The following is a 16,808-nucleotide window of genomic DNA, read 5'->3' on the forward strand; positions in this document are numbered from 1 at the left end:
ATTAGTGATATTATTTTAAAGACATACATCTTGATACGTACTGAGCAAATCAGTAACATTGAGAAAACTTCAGTCTGGTAGTAAAGACTAAATAGTGTGTGTTATAGCCTCAGATTTGAGTTTGGAAATAAAGAAAGTAGTGTTTTTCCTAAATCCTTTTCTTTATATACATATTTATTATGCAAATATGCAGTATGGAATTGCATAAATCTTAAGGAGGCTAACGCATTTGAGAAAGGAAAGGAAGAGGAGGAAAAATGTAAAGAATATCATGTATTGAACAATGTTTGAAACATTTGAGGACCGATGGTTACCTCCAACACAAAATTGGTTTATTCTATCACACATAAATGTGATTGTTATGGCCAAAACATGTATGCAATAACATGTGTCTGTACTAGGAAGCCCTTGAAAATAATATGTTCAGAGCAATAAATTAAAATAAAAATATAATTAATTTTATTAAATACCCATATTTTTATCCTCATTGTTCACATAGGTAGTATCAGGTTCATAAATATAATATATGCAAGGTCATTAATCTTAGCAGTAGTGATGCTGACCATCAAACCCCATTCTAATATATTGAGTCCAATATGCCACAGTACTTTGTATAACATGCAGAGATAGATGGTTTAAGATCACTTAATTATGAAGCAGGTTAATTTAGTTAAAATATGAGCAGATGTTCCCTTCATTACAAATATATCAGGTACATTACATGCATTACGTACTTTAACGCACACCTTCTGGTTCGCGCACAGAAGCAATTTCAAATATCATTGAAAAACCAAATTTTAACACAATGTGAGAAACCTGAGATTCAGAGAAGTTAAAATGGCCTGCCCAAGCCCCCTTGCTGTTGGTGATAGAAGCAGAATAGAATTCTTCTTATCCTTTTTTTTAAAGCTGAATAGCATACAAGCCATAACTGAACAAGTAACTACTGTACTTGATTCTCTTACAAACTATAACATTAGAGATATTTTAGAGAGGAAAAAAAAGAGACAAACATGCAGAACTGAATTGAGTTTCAAAGGTTTTAATATTGTTTTAACTTGTCATATCACTGTAAAATAAAACTCTTTAAATATAAAAAGCCATATCTTACTCATCTTTGTAATCTCAGCACATAATACATTTGTAGCTCTTTCTGGTAACTTAAATCTTTTACTCATATTTGTCCTTTCAAATTGAGAAATTTTTAGTCTCTCATCTCCAGATGAAGGATTTCCTTTAAAAGAATTTGAAATGTCATTTTGCAGATAACTTCCTACTTGTTGAGAAAGTGAAGGGGTGAAGAGTAGAAATCATCCATAGCTTCTATGATAAATGGTTTATAACTCATTTTGGGTAATTTTAGAGTACTCTCAGTCATGTAGAAAATAAAAAAATAAAAAATAAAACACACTTTCAACAAAGGAAAAAAGTTGAAACAGAATGGAATGACACACACACACACACGCACACACATTAGCTAACTTTGAAAATATGATTTGTTGTTATCTGGACTCTGGGCACCTGATCTAGTTCCCTAGTTTGGACAATAGCAAACTCCTCCGACAAAAGTGAGACCAGAATAGGTACATGTAGACCCAAATTCTGAAAATATTTGTATTTTTTACCTTGAAAGCCCACATCTAAATTAAGGCAAAGAGGTATGTCTTGAAATGTTTAGCTACTAAAAATTCAACAAAACTGACTTTTCTGGTTGAATATCAGGAAAATGTTAATCTTTGAGAAATTTAATTTCCAAGCATTTTTCCTTTAGTCAGTCAATGACTATAGTTGAGAGTCACTATTTTCTAGGCACTGCTAGGTGGAACAGTAATGAATTAGGCAGTGTTCATCCTCTCAAGGAATTTAAATCTTCAAACTAGAAACATTTGTAATTTGAATTAAATTTGAAAGCAAAAATGGTCTTTTTTTAAGCATATATAATGTTTATAGATATGCAATTTTACATATATAATGTATATATAATGTACATTTTTACATAAAATATTTATAAATATGCATATATTTTAATTACTTTATTTCTGGATTTGTGATTTTAAGAAGATGTCAATTACTTTAGGCCTCAGTTTTCTCATTTGTAAATTCTAACTAAGACTATTTTATAAAGCTTCTCTGAGAACTAAGTGAAATAACACTTTTAAAGTGCTATTTACATAAAGAATACTCAATAAATTCTAGTACCTTTTTGAGAGTTGTAATTTTTCAAATTTAAGCTTTTCAGAAGCAGCAAGACCCCCAGTAAGCTGTTGATTCTATTAGTGAAATTTAAAATCCTTTTGGAAATGTCCTAGCTGATATTAAAAAAGGTACTTCAAATAATTTCACAACTTAAAGTAGATTTCTTAAAATAAAGCAAATATTGTAGCATATTTCAGAGCTTCACAAACTCTTAAGAAAGCTACACATTTCATGTCTATTTTTTTTTTTTACTTTTGTCTTTTTTTTTTAAACAAAATGCCTCCAGGACCATTTTAACAAAAAGCTACTCAAATTCTATGTGTAAGACCATATCCAATAATAAGAAGGAAGGGACTTTTCAGACTATTGTGTCCAACTCTCAACAGTCATATTCTTGATGCTAGAAAGGTCGTGTATTGAGAAACAAGAAGCAAGTAGTGAACTGACCTTCCACAAGGTGGCCTTTATTGCTGCAAAATTACTCCACTAATCTTAAATTTTTATGGCAGGCAACTATGGAACCAAAACAGAATGAAGTGCTGTTATTATAAGACTATAACATTGGGCAGGAATTCATCATGACATCTTTTTAAAAAACAAATAAACATTCTTTTTTGTGAGTGCTATTTTTTATTTGGAAAGAGAAAACACTCTTTAAATTTATACACTATTATCTGTGGCTCTGACTCCCTTATAATGAACAATACACACTAATTTACAGGGCCTCTAAAGTTCAAAATACATACAACAGACAGACGACTAATATTATGACCTCATTCTAGAAAAGACAGGATTTATCTGTGATTCCTCTAGCTTCTAAAAGGTGAATTTTTTTATTCTGTTAATTTGAACGTTGTAATGGCTTTTTTTCATCTTATTGAGTCCTTTTGTTGTGTGTTGAAGTGATTGCCTCATTTTTGAACTTTCCCTGGTGGATGTTTTTGGCAGACGGAGGAACTGATTTCTGGAATTTGTGTCGAGCACTGCGCTCGCCTTAAAACTGGAAGACATCCGAGTGGCACATCTGTTACTCCTTTAGGCCACTGAACCAGAAGCTGGATCCAAAGAGGGGAATTAGGAAAACCAGCTTGCTAAACCTTTTTTCCTTCTCTTTTCTCCTCATCTTTTTATCTGCCCAACAAGCAGGCTTTTGACTACCAAATGATAGACAATTTATTAGCTGTAATAAATTGAGATTTTGTTTGCCAAACATTTTCTCTAAATCTTTAAACAATGTTGCCTTTCTACTTTAACTTTGTTTTGAAAAATAATCTTTTTACTTTATGATAGCTTTAGATTTACTAAAAAATTATGAATGTAGTACAAAAAGTTCTCATATATCCCATAACTACTTTTGCTTTTATGAATATATCATGTCAGTATGGTATATTTGTTACAGTTAATGCACCAATGTTGATAGATTGTTTTAATTTGCAATTCCTTAATGACAAATGATGTTGAGCACCTTTTCTTTTGTTTATTTGCCATCTATATATTCCCTTCAGTGAAATTATTATTTATTTTTTAATCTATTTTTTAGTTGAATTCTTTGTTTTCTGATTGTTGAGTTTTAAGCGTTCTTTTTTATATTTGGCTACAAGACTCTTATATGTTTTGCAAGTATTTTCTCCCAGTCTGTGGCTTGTCTTTCTTTTTTCTTTCTTTTAATGGTGTCTGTGGCAGGGTAGATGTTTTTCATCTTAATGATGTCCAAATTAGCAATTCTTTTCTTCCATTGATTGTGATTTAGATCTAAAAACTCATCAATAAACACTAGGTTGCATAGATTTTTCTTCTCAAAGTTTCATAGTTTTCCATTTTGCATTGAGGTCTTTAATCCATTTTTAAATTGATTTTTGTGAAAAAGTATATAGTTTATGTCTAGATTCATCTTTTTGCATATGGACATACAACTGTTCAAATGATATTTGTTGAAAGGCTTCTTATTTCTTCATCGAATTGCCTTTGCTCTTTTTGTAGAATATCAGTTAACTATTTTGTGTGAATCTACTTCCATATTCTCCATCTTGTTTCATTGATCTATGAATTTATTTTTTATCAATACTATCCTGTCTTATTTACTGTAGCTTTATAGTAAGTCTTGAAATTCAGTAGTGTGAATCCTTCAACTTTGTTCTTTCCTTCAGTATCGTATTGGCTTTTCTGAATCTTTTGCCTTTTTATTTGCTTGTTGTTGTCCACAAAATAACTTACTGAGATTTTGTTTGGGATTTTATTAATTCCACACATCAAAAGGAAAGAATTAACAAATGGAAAGTCTTAACAACACTGAGTATTCCAATCATAAAAACAAAATATCTATTTATATATTTTTGATTTATTTCATCAAAATTTTATAATTTTTTACATATATATCTGGAATGCAATTTATTAGACTTATACATAATTATTTAATTTTTTAGTGCCATTGTATATAATTTATAAATATACACCATTTTAAAGCTATGGAGTCTCATTGTTTATTGCTGTACAGAAGAACAATTGACTTTTGAATATTAACCTTGTAGTCTGTAATCTTTCTATATTTGTTTTGCCAGTTTTTAAAAATTCTTTGGAATTTTCTACATAGACCATAATGTTGTCTACAAATAGAGTTTGTTCCCAATCTATATATTGTATTTTCTTTTCTTTTGATTGAACTACCTAAGACCTTTTATATAGTGTTGAATAGAGTGGTAAGAGAGGACATTCTTGCCTCATTTCCAGTCTTAGGGGGAAAGTGTTTAGTTCCTCATCAATAATATGATGTTAGTTGTAGGGTATTTTTCTAGATTGACTTTATCAAGTTCAGTAAAGGAAATCACCCACAATCCCTGAGGTTTTTAATCATAAGTCAGCATGGGTTTATTTCTGGGTGATAGATTTAGTCAAATGTTTTTTCTGCATCAATTGAAATCAAAATTTTTCTTTATCCTGTTGATATGGTGTACTGCATTCATTATTTAATTTTATTAGTTTCAAATATACAGTACATTAGACATTTCAAATATACAGTACATTAGACATTTACATAGTTTATAAAATGATCCCCTAATTACTCTTTCTCTTCTTTGGCTCTACACATAGCCATTACATTACTGCCGACTGCATTCCCTATGCCATGTACCCAATCCCCGTGACCATCTATCGACTACTAAATTGTACTTCTTTAACCCTTCACCTCTTTCTCCCAGCCTCCCAACCACCCTCCTCTCTAGCTGTCACCAGATTATCCTCTGTATTTGTGTCTATTTTTTATTAGTTTGTTCTTTTTGTTCTTAGATTCCACAGATAAGTAAAATTATATGGTATTTATCTTTCTCTGTCTTATTTCATTCAGCATAATAACCTCTAGGTCCATCCATGTCCTTGCAAATGGTAGGATTTCATTTTTTTTAATGGCAGAGTAATATTCCATTGTATATATGAACCATAACTTCTTTACCCAATTGCCTGTTGATAGGCATTTAGGTTGCATCCATATCTTGGCTATTGTAAATTGTGCTGCCATGAACACAGGGGTACATAGATCTTTATGGATATATTGTTCTGGTTTTCTTTGGATATATACCCAGAAGTGCAACTGCTGAATCAAAAGGTATATCTATTTTTAACTTTTTGAGGAACCCCAGACTGTTTTCCATAGTGGCTGTACCAACTTACAATCTCACCAACAACAACAGTGTATGAGAGCTCCCTTTTCTCCACATTCTTGCCAACACTTATTGGTCTTTGATTTATTGATAATAGCCATTCTGACAGGTGTTAGGAGCTATCTCAATGTAGTTTTAATTTGCATTTCTCTAATGATTAGTGACCTCAAGCATCTTTTCATATGTCTATTGGCCATCTGTATTCCCTCCTTGGAGAAATACCTGTTAAGGTCTTCTGCCCATTTTTTAATGAAAGTGTTTATTTTTTGTTGTTGAACTGTATGAGGTCATTATATATTTTGGATATTAACCTCTTATCAGGTCTTTAACCCTTTTTATATTTTTATCCCCTTTGTCTTAATTGACCAGATAAGACTAGGTTTATTTCTAGGCTCTCTATTCTGTTCCATTAATCAATGTATATGTTTTTACAAATACATGTATATGTATATGCTATTTTGATTACTGTAGCCTTATAGTATAGCTTGATATCAGATAGTGTGATACCTCCAACTACATTCTTTTTTCATTTCTTGGTACACTTTATTTTTAGAGCAGTTTAGATTTAAAGCAAAATTGAGCATATAGTACAGAGATTTCCCATATACCCCATATATATGCAACCTCCTTCACTATCAACATTCTGTACAAGTGGTTATGTTTGTTACAGTTGGTTAACCTACATAGACACATCATTTTCACCCTAAGTCCACAGTCTACATTAAAGTTAACTAGTGTTTTTGTATATTCCATGCATTTTGACAAATATATAACGATATATGTGCACCATTATGGTATAATATAGAATAGTTAAAAATACTCCGTGCTCTGTCTATTCATCTTTCCCTCTCTCCAATCTTTGGCAACCACTGGTACTTTTTACCTTATCCATAGTTTTGCCTTTTCAGATTGTCACGGAGTTGGTATTATACAGTATACAGACTTTACAGATTGGCATCTTTCACTTGGAAATAGGCACCTAAGGATCTTCTATTACTTTTCATGGCTGAATAGCTCATTTATTTTTAATGTTGAATAATATTCCATCATTTAGACATACCACAGTTATCTCTTCACCTACTGCAGGACATCCTAGTTGCTTCAAGTTTGGACAATTATGAGAAAGGCTGGTATAAACATCTTCCCTCAGGTTTTTGTGTGGACGTAAGTTTTCAACTCTTTTGGGAGCACAATCAATGAATCATGTGGTAAGAGGATGTTTAGTTTTGTTTAAAACAACCAGACTGTCTTTTAGATGGCTGTATCATTTTAGATTTCCACCTGCAAAAAATAAGAGTTCTTGTTGCTCCACATCCTCGCCAGCATTTGTGGTTGTCAGCATTTTGGATTTTAGTGATTCTAATAGGTTTTAGTGGTATCGCCTTGTTATTTTAGTTTGCATTTCCCTAATGCCGTTCCCTAATACATACCTTTCCATGTCTTTATTTGATATTTGTATATTTTACCTACTTTTCTATTTTTTAATTGGATATTTCCTTTATCGAAAGGCTTCTTCTTCTATACTATTTTCTATTCTCTTTACTTAACTCAGAAAACAAAAATTTCTAATATTGACATAAAAATATTTAGTAATACAAATGGATATTCTAAGTTCATGACAAAGAGTTCAATGGATTGTACATTGTTTAATACTGATCAAAAAACCATCAATATGGTGGAAGGTAGAAGGGTAAATTGGCTCTCACAGTCCTTATGTATCTTCAGGATGTTACTGAATGGACTTTGTGTGCCTGTCTGTACCAGAGAACCAAGTTTCTCATACAGCACTGCCAGTTGATAGCTAACTTTGCATATGGTAACAGACTGAAAATCTACCTCAGCCCCCACAGCTCATCACACACTTTGAAGAACCCAATAGTACAACAAACATTAAAATATGTGAGACTTTGTGGTGTAATGCCTCTTTAACAAATACCCACTGTTTTTATCAAGGGTACTTACTGAGCATAAGATAGAGTTATGGTCTAACACACAATAGTAAAACCTGTTGCCTTTCCAGATACCTGGTTTTTCTCTACTTATTTTCACTTTTGAAAAGAAATTTTCCTAAAACCCAGGAAATACTGTTAACTTCCTCTGTGTACCTACAACTTGGTGCTCTCTCCTTTCGTTTTGTTTTCTCTTCTTTGTTTTCACTCTTCACTTTCTCCCAAACAGCCTTTAGAAATGTAAACGTAAACGTAAGAGGAATTATGTTGCAAGCTTGTTCTTCATAAAAGAACAGCTTTTAATTAAATTAGAAAAAAATACTGCCATGGGCGACACTTAAACTGACAAGGAATGCATTCTATTAATCTTTGCAGAGAGGCACCATACACTGCACTTAATTTAATTAGGTAGAAGAAAGGCCTGTTCAGTCCTAGGGGGGTTACCAATGTCCTTTTAAATTGAGGACATAGCATTTATATAAAGTCATTTTAATATCAGGCAATACATTTCTAAACAGTAATTTAAAAGTATTACTTGCTATTATTAAGCGATATCTCGTTGCAACTTCTCACTTTATGAGAGTACTTTCATTTCTCAGAGAAATTTTACCCACCAACAGGCCTTCTGCTCCCCTCCAATAATTTACTGACTTGGAAAGTATTAAATAATTAGGACTAGGTTCCCTGGAAAACAACTGCACTAGGGAAATACATGTCAAAGCTATATTACAATGGATAATGTATTTGGATTATGTTTCACTTCTGGGCCATAGCAGTGATAACAAATAACTTTTATATTAAAAATTATATTACAGTTGAGAAGTAGGCTATATTCTGATGTCATTCCTGGCACTACAGACACTACAGAAAGAAAAACTTTACTATATTTCAGTGACCTTTTTAAATTTCAAATCTTACTCTCCAATGCTTCAAAATCTTTATTGAACATTTCTATTCCTTTTGACTACCTCAAGAAACTAGACAGGTTATTAATCTGTTACACTCATAAATTATAATAGAAAATTCATCTAGAGATCATATTGGGCAACCAAATACAAGCAACTACAGTTCAAAAAGCAAATTTTATACTAAGAAATATTCCATTTCATGCAGATTTTTTTTTACGCATAATCTCAGAAAACACTGTTACTGTGTCCCTAGGAACATTATAAATTGAAGGATATATATATTTAATTCCTTGGCTTGATTTATTAATTTATCTATTTATGGGACTACTGGAGGGCAGACACTAGCCTAGGGGATAGTGATTTTAACTAGTTGAACTGGGTTCCTGACAGCATACTATTTAAAATCCCAACAGTCCTGGGGGTTGTTTCTATCTGTGATTTTAGGTTTATGTGGAGGTAGGAGCAATTTCCAAGCATAAAGGACACTAAATAAGGGATTAATAGGAGGTATACTAATCTCTCTTTTGGCTATCTATCAGTGCAACAAAACATCTATTCCAATTATGAAGGTAATATATGTTGACAAAATTAGTCCACAACAAGCAGTGCAAATTCACTTTTAGCAATAGCTAGTAAGCATCCAATTTTTAGTTCTGATCTGAAAAGCCAAGCAGATCTCTGATTTAAAATTACTGTTCAGGGACAAATTAAAAAGTTCATTTTCAGGCAGAATGTTTCCTGGCATTCATTTGCACAGAAACTTGTATAACTGGTCAAAATTTCCCCCCAGTTTATGTAAGCAAAATTTATTGTTAAATACATGGCGCACGGTCAGGACCAAAGGAAGCCTCAACAATGTCAGGTATAATAACCACTTGGAATATACTCTATCAGGGTTAGGAACACAAGCTATGTTGCCAGGTAAACCTGGATTTGAATACTAGTTCCATCACTTATTAGCTGAATTATCTTAGGCTTATTATTTAACTTTTAGAGGTTCAGAATCTTTGTTTTTAAAATATTAATAACAACTATGTGAGTCATTGCATAAGGATTCAATTTAAAAATGTATTCTAAATATTTATTACTAAGCTTGAATATAGTATATACTAAATAAGTGTTGGATATTATTGTATATATTGGCAGTAAATAGGCCTTCAAGATTGTTTGAATTCCTTGATGATTTAGATTAACTGCTCTTGCCACAGGTAATAGAAAACCCAAATCAAATGATTAAAAAAAAAAAAATACAAGAAATGTATGATCTCAACTAAAATGAACCTAGGAGTTGAACAATTACAAAAGTTGTTATACATAGACTTAACGATATCTTCAGTTACCCAGCTTCTCCATATTTTTTTCGTTCTGCCATACACAGTTTTGACTATGTCTCCAGACTTGTAGCCTTATGATTACGAGGTGACTGCCACAGTTCAGCTCTCACATTTTCAAAGGACGTTGTGCAATGGCCAGAAGTAGGAAAGTGAGGGTCAAGAGCTGTACAAGGTTTGCAATTTAACACTACGTGGAGGCTAGCAAATCAGCCCACCACATTTCCATGGATGTGACAGAAGACATAAGACTCGTCAGTGCCTCTTTGACTTTCGTGCTTGAGAGATTATCTTTACTGTTCTTTATAATAAATAATTCTGCCCTTTGCTCCAAAATCATTTCTATTTTAGTAGGCTATTCACTATACAAATTCCTCAAATGATAGTCTGGAATGAAAGGGCAGTGAACAGAGAAACACAAGAGTTCTCAGGCAGAAAGCGTAGCCCATCCTCATGTCCCTAGTTAAAAGTAACAGAATCTTTCTCAAAATTTCCCTAAAAATCTGCTTCATTCAATACATTTGAGTCTCATTTGCATCCTTATTTCTAACAACAGCAAGGGAAATAGGAGTGCCATAATTGACTTTTATTAAGATTTGATTTCTAGGACTAAGGAGGGGCCAGCTCCCCTGCAGCATATGGCTCACACACATCTGAAAGAAAAAAAAAAAATGGAGTTTTCTCAAAAAAGAGAAAATGAAAAATTATCATTAGGCAGGTAACCAACCAATGGGGGCCACCACACCTCTGCATGTGTTTGTGTGTGTGTGTGTGTGTGTGTGTGTGTGTGTCCACATTAGTCATGATAAATTATCCTTTGAACAAAATAAGAAAATTTCCTCATAAGTGTAGCTGCAATATGGTAGTTGCTTGCAATAGGCAGAAAAAGGGGTCTCTTTGCTTTGGGGTTTTGAAAATATATGTGAGTTGCAGGGGAAGAATATACTATTAACAGTGATTATCTATGAGTAATAATATTGTTGCTGTTGTTATTTTATCTGCACTGTGTCATACAGTACTTTCTTCATATATTTTGGTGCTCTATTCATCTTAAGTGCTTTTTGACAAGATCAAGTGAACAGCACATTAGATAAGCCCTTGTCTCAGTATGGGTACCAGTAAGAAAACTGCCTAAGGAGTTGTAAAATTCTATCTACAAGCCTTAAATTTGTGTTACCTATGCATCTTTTAGATGCTTTTTCCGTGTTATCTGCAACAACAAATACTTCTAGTATTGCAGAAAGTGTTGAACACATTATATTGGCTATTTCACATGTAGAAAATGAAGAATTACTCACATGAAAGAATCAGCTGAAAGTTATCCTTATGGCCTGGACAATTATCCCATTGAAAAGTTGGGCGAGAATTACATAGTATATGTCAATTTCATATCTTCTACTATTTTCCTTTCTCTGTGAACTCACCGAGAAGCTATGATCAAGAAGCCATTCATTTTCCACTCAACCTCTCCAACACTTGTTATTACTTATTTTGTGGGGGGAAAGGAACCTTCATACACTGCTAGTAGGAATGTAAATTTGTATAGTCATATGGAAACAATATGGAGTTTCCTCAAAAAATTAAGAATAGAAGTAAGTACCTTATGACCCAGTGATCCCCCTTCTAGGTATTTATCCCCCAAATTTGAAAACATTTATCTATAAAGATATATGTACCCCACTATTCATTGCAGTATTATTCATGGTGGCCAAGACATGGAAACAACTAAAGTGTCCTTCAATAGATAATTGGATAAAGAAGATGTGATACATATATAGAATAGAACATTACTCAGCCATAAGAAAAGATTAAATACTGTCACTTGGAACAATATGGATGGATCCTGAGATTACCATGCTAAGTGAAATAAGTCAGACAGAAAAAGTTAAGAAACATATTATTCCACACATATGTGGGATATAAAACAAAGAGCAACAAATGGACAAAACAAACAAACAAAATCTCATAGACACAGACAACAGTTTAATGGCTACCAGAGAAAGGGCAGCATGAAATAAATAAGAGTAAAGGAAGTCAAATATGATGACGAAAGATTTGACTTCAAGTGGTGAACACACAATCTAATATACAGGTGATGTATTACTGAATTGCACATTTTGGAACCTATATGATTTTATTAACCAGTGTTACCTCTCATAAATTTAACAATAAAAAAGTTTTAGAAAAAGCCATTCTGATTTGGAAAATGTTACTTTTAGATCATGGAAACCCCTTAAAATAGTTTAAACCTCAGTTAAACATCAAAGTTCTGCTAGGAGAAATCATAGGCCTATGTCGATTCATTACTAATATCTCTTCTCACAATGCACATAATCATACATTCCACAAACATACAGTGAGTGCTTATTCTGTCTTGTGGATACAAAGATGAATAAGACATAGTTTCTGATCTCAGGGCATTCACACAGAAAACTGCAATTAAGTGGGATTATTCCTATAATAAAATTATACCCAGGATGAGAAAGGGGGATTTAACTTCATGATGGTCAAGGAATATTCCCAAAACTTTCCTCCACTCTATGAACTTAGTCAATGAGAAAGAAGGGTGATAAAGAAACTTCTAGTATGAAACATGATGAGTAAAAGCATGAAAGCTTAAGAAAACATAGTGGAGGTGTAACTACTTAAAGGCTGCTATTGTGACATCGTGCAGGAATTCAGAAAGAGGAAATAAGTTTGTCCTTTAAAGAATAAATAATAAAATTAAAACTTAAAGGGGTATGTAAAGGCAAAGTATTCAAGGAAAACTTAAAGGTTCTCAGAAAAATTCCCTGTATTTTCCTTGAAATTAGTATACATAAAGAAGGTAGAAAGGTTTTGGTCTGCCCTAGAAATGCAGGACAAAGGAGAAGCAGAGAGGAAAAAAATTGACAGGTATAGTACTTCTTAGTATACAAAATCAGGGTTCTATGTTTAAAAGGCCAAGGGAGAGAAGTTTTACCATAGTAAATTCAGCATAGGAATAACTATCTCCCTGTGAGTTCCTTTAAGAGGAAGCCTAAGAAAATTTTACTCTAGTAGTCACACTTGGTCCATCCACAAGCACCAGACATTTTGAATATAAAGCTGACGTGTTTAAGAAATAGTGAGAACTTCACTATTTCTTTTGGTCCCCCCAAAATCAAATCTGGAGGCAAGAAATTGGGAACACAAATGAGCAATGGGGAAATTGTAATGGAAAGGGAGAGAGAGGTAAAATGAGGTGTTTATGAGCAATTTGCTATTTTAAGTTATCAATATTCAATCTTATGGGGACCGTATAAGAAATCAGGTATAATAAATATCAGGATTTACACTGAATGTGGAAGCCTGGATCGTTTATCCAGGACTCTCATCTCTCATTATTGAAGCTTTCCCCCAGGGCGGTTAACCCTCCCCACCCCACCTCACACATACACAGAGTTCTGGGTTACCTACGTGCAGAGAAGCAAGCTACCAGTGAGTTTGAGAAAGCCCTTGAGCAGATGAGAGTCTAGTAAATTAGGAAGCTGTCAACTTGCTGGTACCAGAGCTGCAGATCAGCTTGGATGGAGCAAGGGGATGGAGCATCTGCTTCAGAATACTCCTCCTAGTTCTCAGTTTCCTCAAGCCACACACGGAACCCTCTCTGTTACATTTGTAACATTTGCTTGGCATTGTGTTACATTTGCTCAGCACTATGGCCAAAATCTCTTGACAAAATAAAACTTAAAGCAAAGGGTTAATAAGGCTGGTTACATCCCTTACTATTATAGTTTATTCTGTGAGTATAACTGGATCAATCTAATTTTTCCCTCACTTTGCACAGTACATCCATTGGTCTAGATTAACTTGCCCATTGGGATGAAGATAACTATTTCCGAGGAGCTGAAGTCCTGAGTCACTTGCTCTCATCAGGCCATGGTTGGTGCATTTAGGTATCAGAGTGACCTAATAATTATGCATTTAGTATACACTTTCTTGTTTGTAAAAATAAAACAAAAACACTTAAATGTGATAACCTACCTAAATGTCATGAGGATGTGAACATGTGTATATGTGTGTTGAGATTAAATAAGATTAATTTCCCAGGACATCCCAGGGGTGCCTAACCCAATATATACATATGTAAAACATAAGCAATGGTTAAATAGGATATTATACTATCACATGGCACCTCTGGCTATACAGCTTCAAGATCCTGTATAGTTATAATTCACTCATTTATTAGATTGAAAAAGATACATAACAATATACCTATAGGTTAAAAAATAGATATGATTTCATTTCTATTTATCCATCTAAATATTGACCTTCATTTTGTGTGGCTCTCCATCGCCTTATGGAATCTTGGATCCAGTCAAATTCTAATAAATTATTTCAGTCAGTTCAAAGCCTTCCTTGAGAAAAATCTATTTCTGATGCCATAAGCTGTCCTTCTGTTTGGATGCCACTGTGCTCATATTACTTCCTCTCCTTGATCTAAACTTATCCTCTCGCGTTCTAGAAATACATCTTTATAATTTTATCTATAAATTTTATTATCACTCTGATTGGTTTTTCCAACTTGGCAAAACCTCTCACATTGTATTATAAGGATGCTTTTCCTTGAGGCTCAGTGTTAATATACGAACCACAAAATGAATACTTACTATTAGCCATATGCTAAATGGAGGAATCTTAAAATATACCATGAAATGCAGCTAGGCAAATATGCTGATATTCATATAAGGAAGATGAAGTAAAAGAGAAAACATATATTGCAGAACAAACAAAAAATATTATCAAAATAATCACTAATCATCCTACCACAGAAAGCCTTTGAAGCCTTCTGTTGCTAACTCTCTACTGAAATGTCTCAGCTATCTTTTTCCATTAGAGGCTCATCTACAACAAAATAATGTGAAAAAATACTTCAGATACTTGTAATTTCAAGTAGGAAAATTTACCTGGTGTCTATAACATAGTCAGTAATATTTTAGTCAGGGAAAAAAATGTTAATGGAATAGGACCTTTTTATTCCACCCAAAGGGTATTTCTGCTTCTGAGTACATCTCAGAAAAGCACTAGAAACAAATTACCACTGTGCTACATACTGAGAACCAGTGAACAGGTGTGTATGAGCTCCATCCTTGATGAAAATCACTAGAAAATAATTTCCTTATTTAACTGATAACTTAGTAGAGTTTTAAAATTTCAGCAGTTTTTGGTTGAGAGAAAATGAAGAAGAATTGCAGGAAATCATTTAGAGAAACACAGAGAATAAGCTTTCCCTTACTGTTTTGATTATGCAGTCACAGAAGTATAATTTATTGAGCTATTGATTTTTCTTATGTTTCTGAAATAATCTATTCTCCTTTCTTTCTCCAATAACACAATTATGCCTCTCTTGGAGAAGTTTGTATGCATGAGCTCATTGAAGAGATTATGCCTGGTTGGTGTGTCAGGGCAGGTGGGGAGAGCAGAAAGTAGAAAGAAGGAAAGGAAGAGACAATGTGAGAGAAATAAGAAAGAGTCTCGAGCCAGAGAAAGAACAGAATTAAGTGGACTATAATACAGACATCCTATAGCCCATCAAGGACAGACCTGAGGAAATCTCAGGAGCAAAGAAGATGGCTATATGCAGAACCTAGGTAAGCTGGACTATGGTTCCAGCAAATATGCCCATGCCAGAGTGCAGCATAATAGAAGCAGAGTTACTGGACTGTGGGATCACAAGGGCTTAGAGAGTAAAGATGTTATTAGTAGGATGCACTATTATGTGAAAGAGCTCTTGCTTATTAGTAACCATACTCTCCTGTTTCCTATGAAATGACAGTGTCTCAGCCTCCACTCCTGACTAGTAAAGGTCTGTGAACTCACTTGAGCCCTTCCTTGAGTTTGGCAAGTAAGAGTCACAATGTCTGACATGTGTTTATGATCACAATTTAAGTTTCCAGGCCTTTCCTGTTTCATATTTTTCATTGATTGGTATATAAACACCTCAGATAGTCATCATAATTCTATTGAACTCCAGTTTTCTTATTGAGCATAATTTGTCCACTTGTTTTCTAAAATTTTAAGAGTTTCAACTCCAACTCCTCCCCCCCCACAGCCTACAGTTTCCCTCCCCCATTGCTCCTACACATAGACTGCCAATTAAGTTCCCTTTAAATTAATGGAAACTGATAATTGACAATTACAAGCATGTTTATGTCTTTTCAATGCTGCTTTCGCATCCATTTTAAACTTAGTCCTGTGTCTGCAAAATATTTCTTTCTTGTGCTAGCTCTTCCTGGTCTAAAAAACCAAATCATTTTTTTTTGTAATGTTTAAAGTTTTTTACTTTCAAGAAGAAATCTCTGGTGGAGGACATACAGCAGATACACAAAAGACAAAAAGGAGGGAATCAAAAAATATCATTATGGAAAATCAACAATTCACAAAGAAAGACAGCAAAAAAGGAAAAAACAAGAGAACTAAAATAAATAAATAAAACAGAAAACAATAAGATGCTATTAATAAGTCCTAACTATCAATAATTATTTAAAATGTGAATGGATTAAATTCTTAAATTGAAATGTATAGAGTGCTGAATGGATTAAAAATACAGGACCCAACTATACGCTGCCTACCAGAGACTCACTTCAGCTTTAAGGACACACATAGGCTTAAAGTGAAGAGATGGCAAAAGATATTCCATGTAAATAGAAACCGAAAGAGAGCAAGGGTAGCTATACTTAAATCAGACAAAATAGACTTTGAGCTAAAAATAAGAGACAAAGATGGCCAATATATAAGAAAGGGATCAAT

Source organism: Rousettus aegyptiacus, unplaced genomic scaffold (assembly GCF_014176215.1).
Source record: "Rousettus aegyptiacus isolate mRouAeg1 unplaced genomic scaffold, mRouAeg1.p scaffold_m13_p_2, whole genome shotgun sequence".
Taxonomy (NCBI): Eukaryota; Metazoa; Chordata; class Mammalia; order Chiroptera; family Pteropodidae; genus Rousettus; species Rousettus aegyptiacus.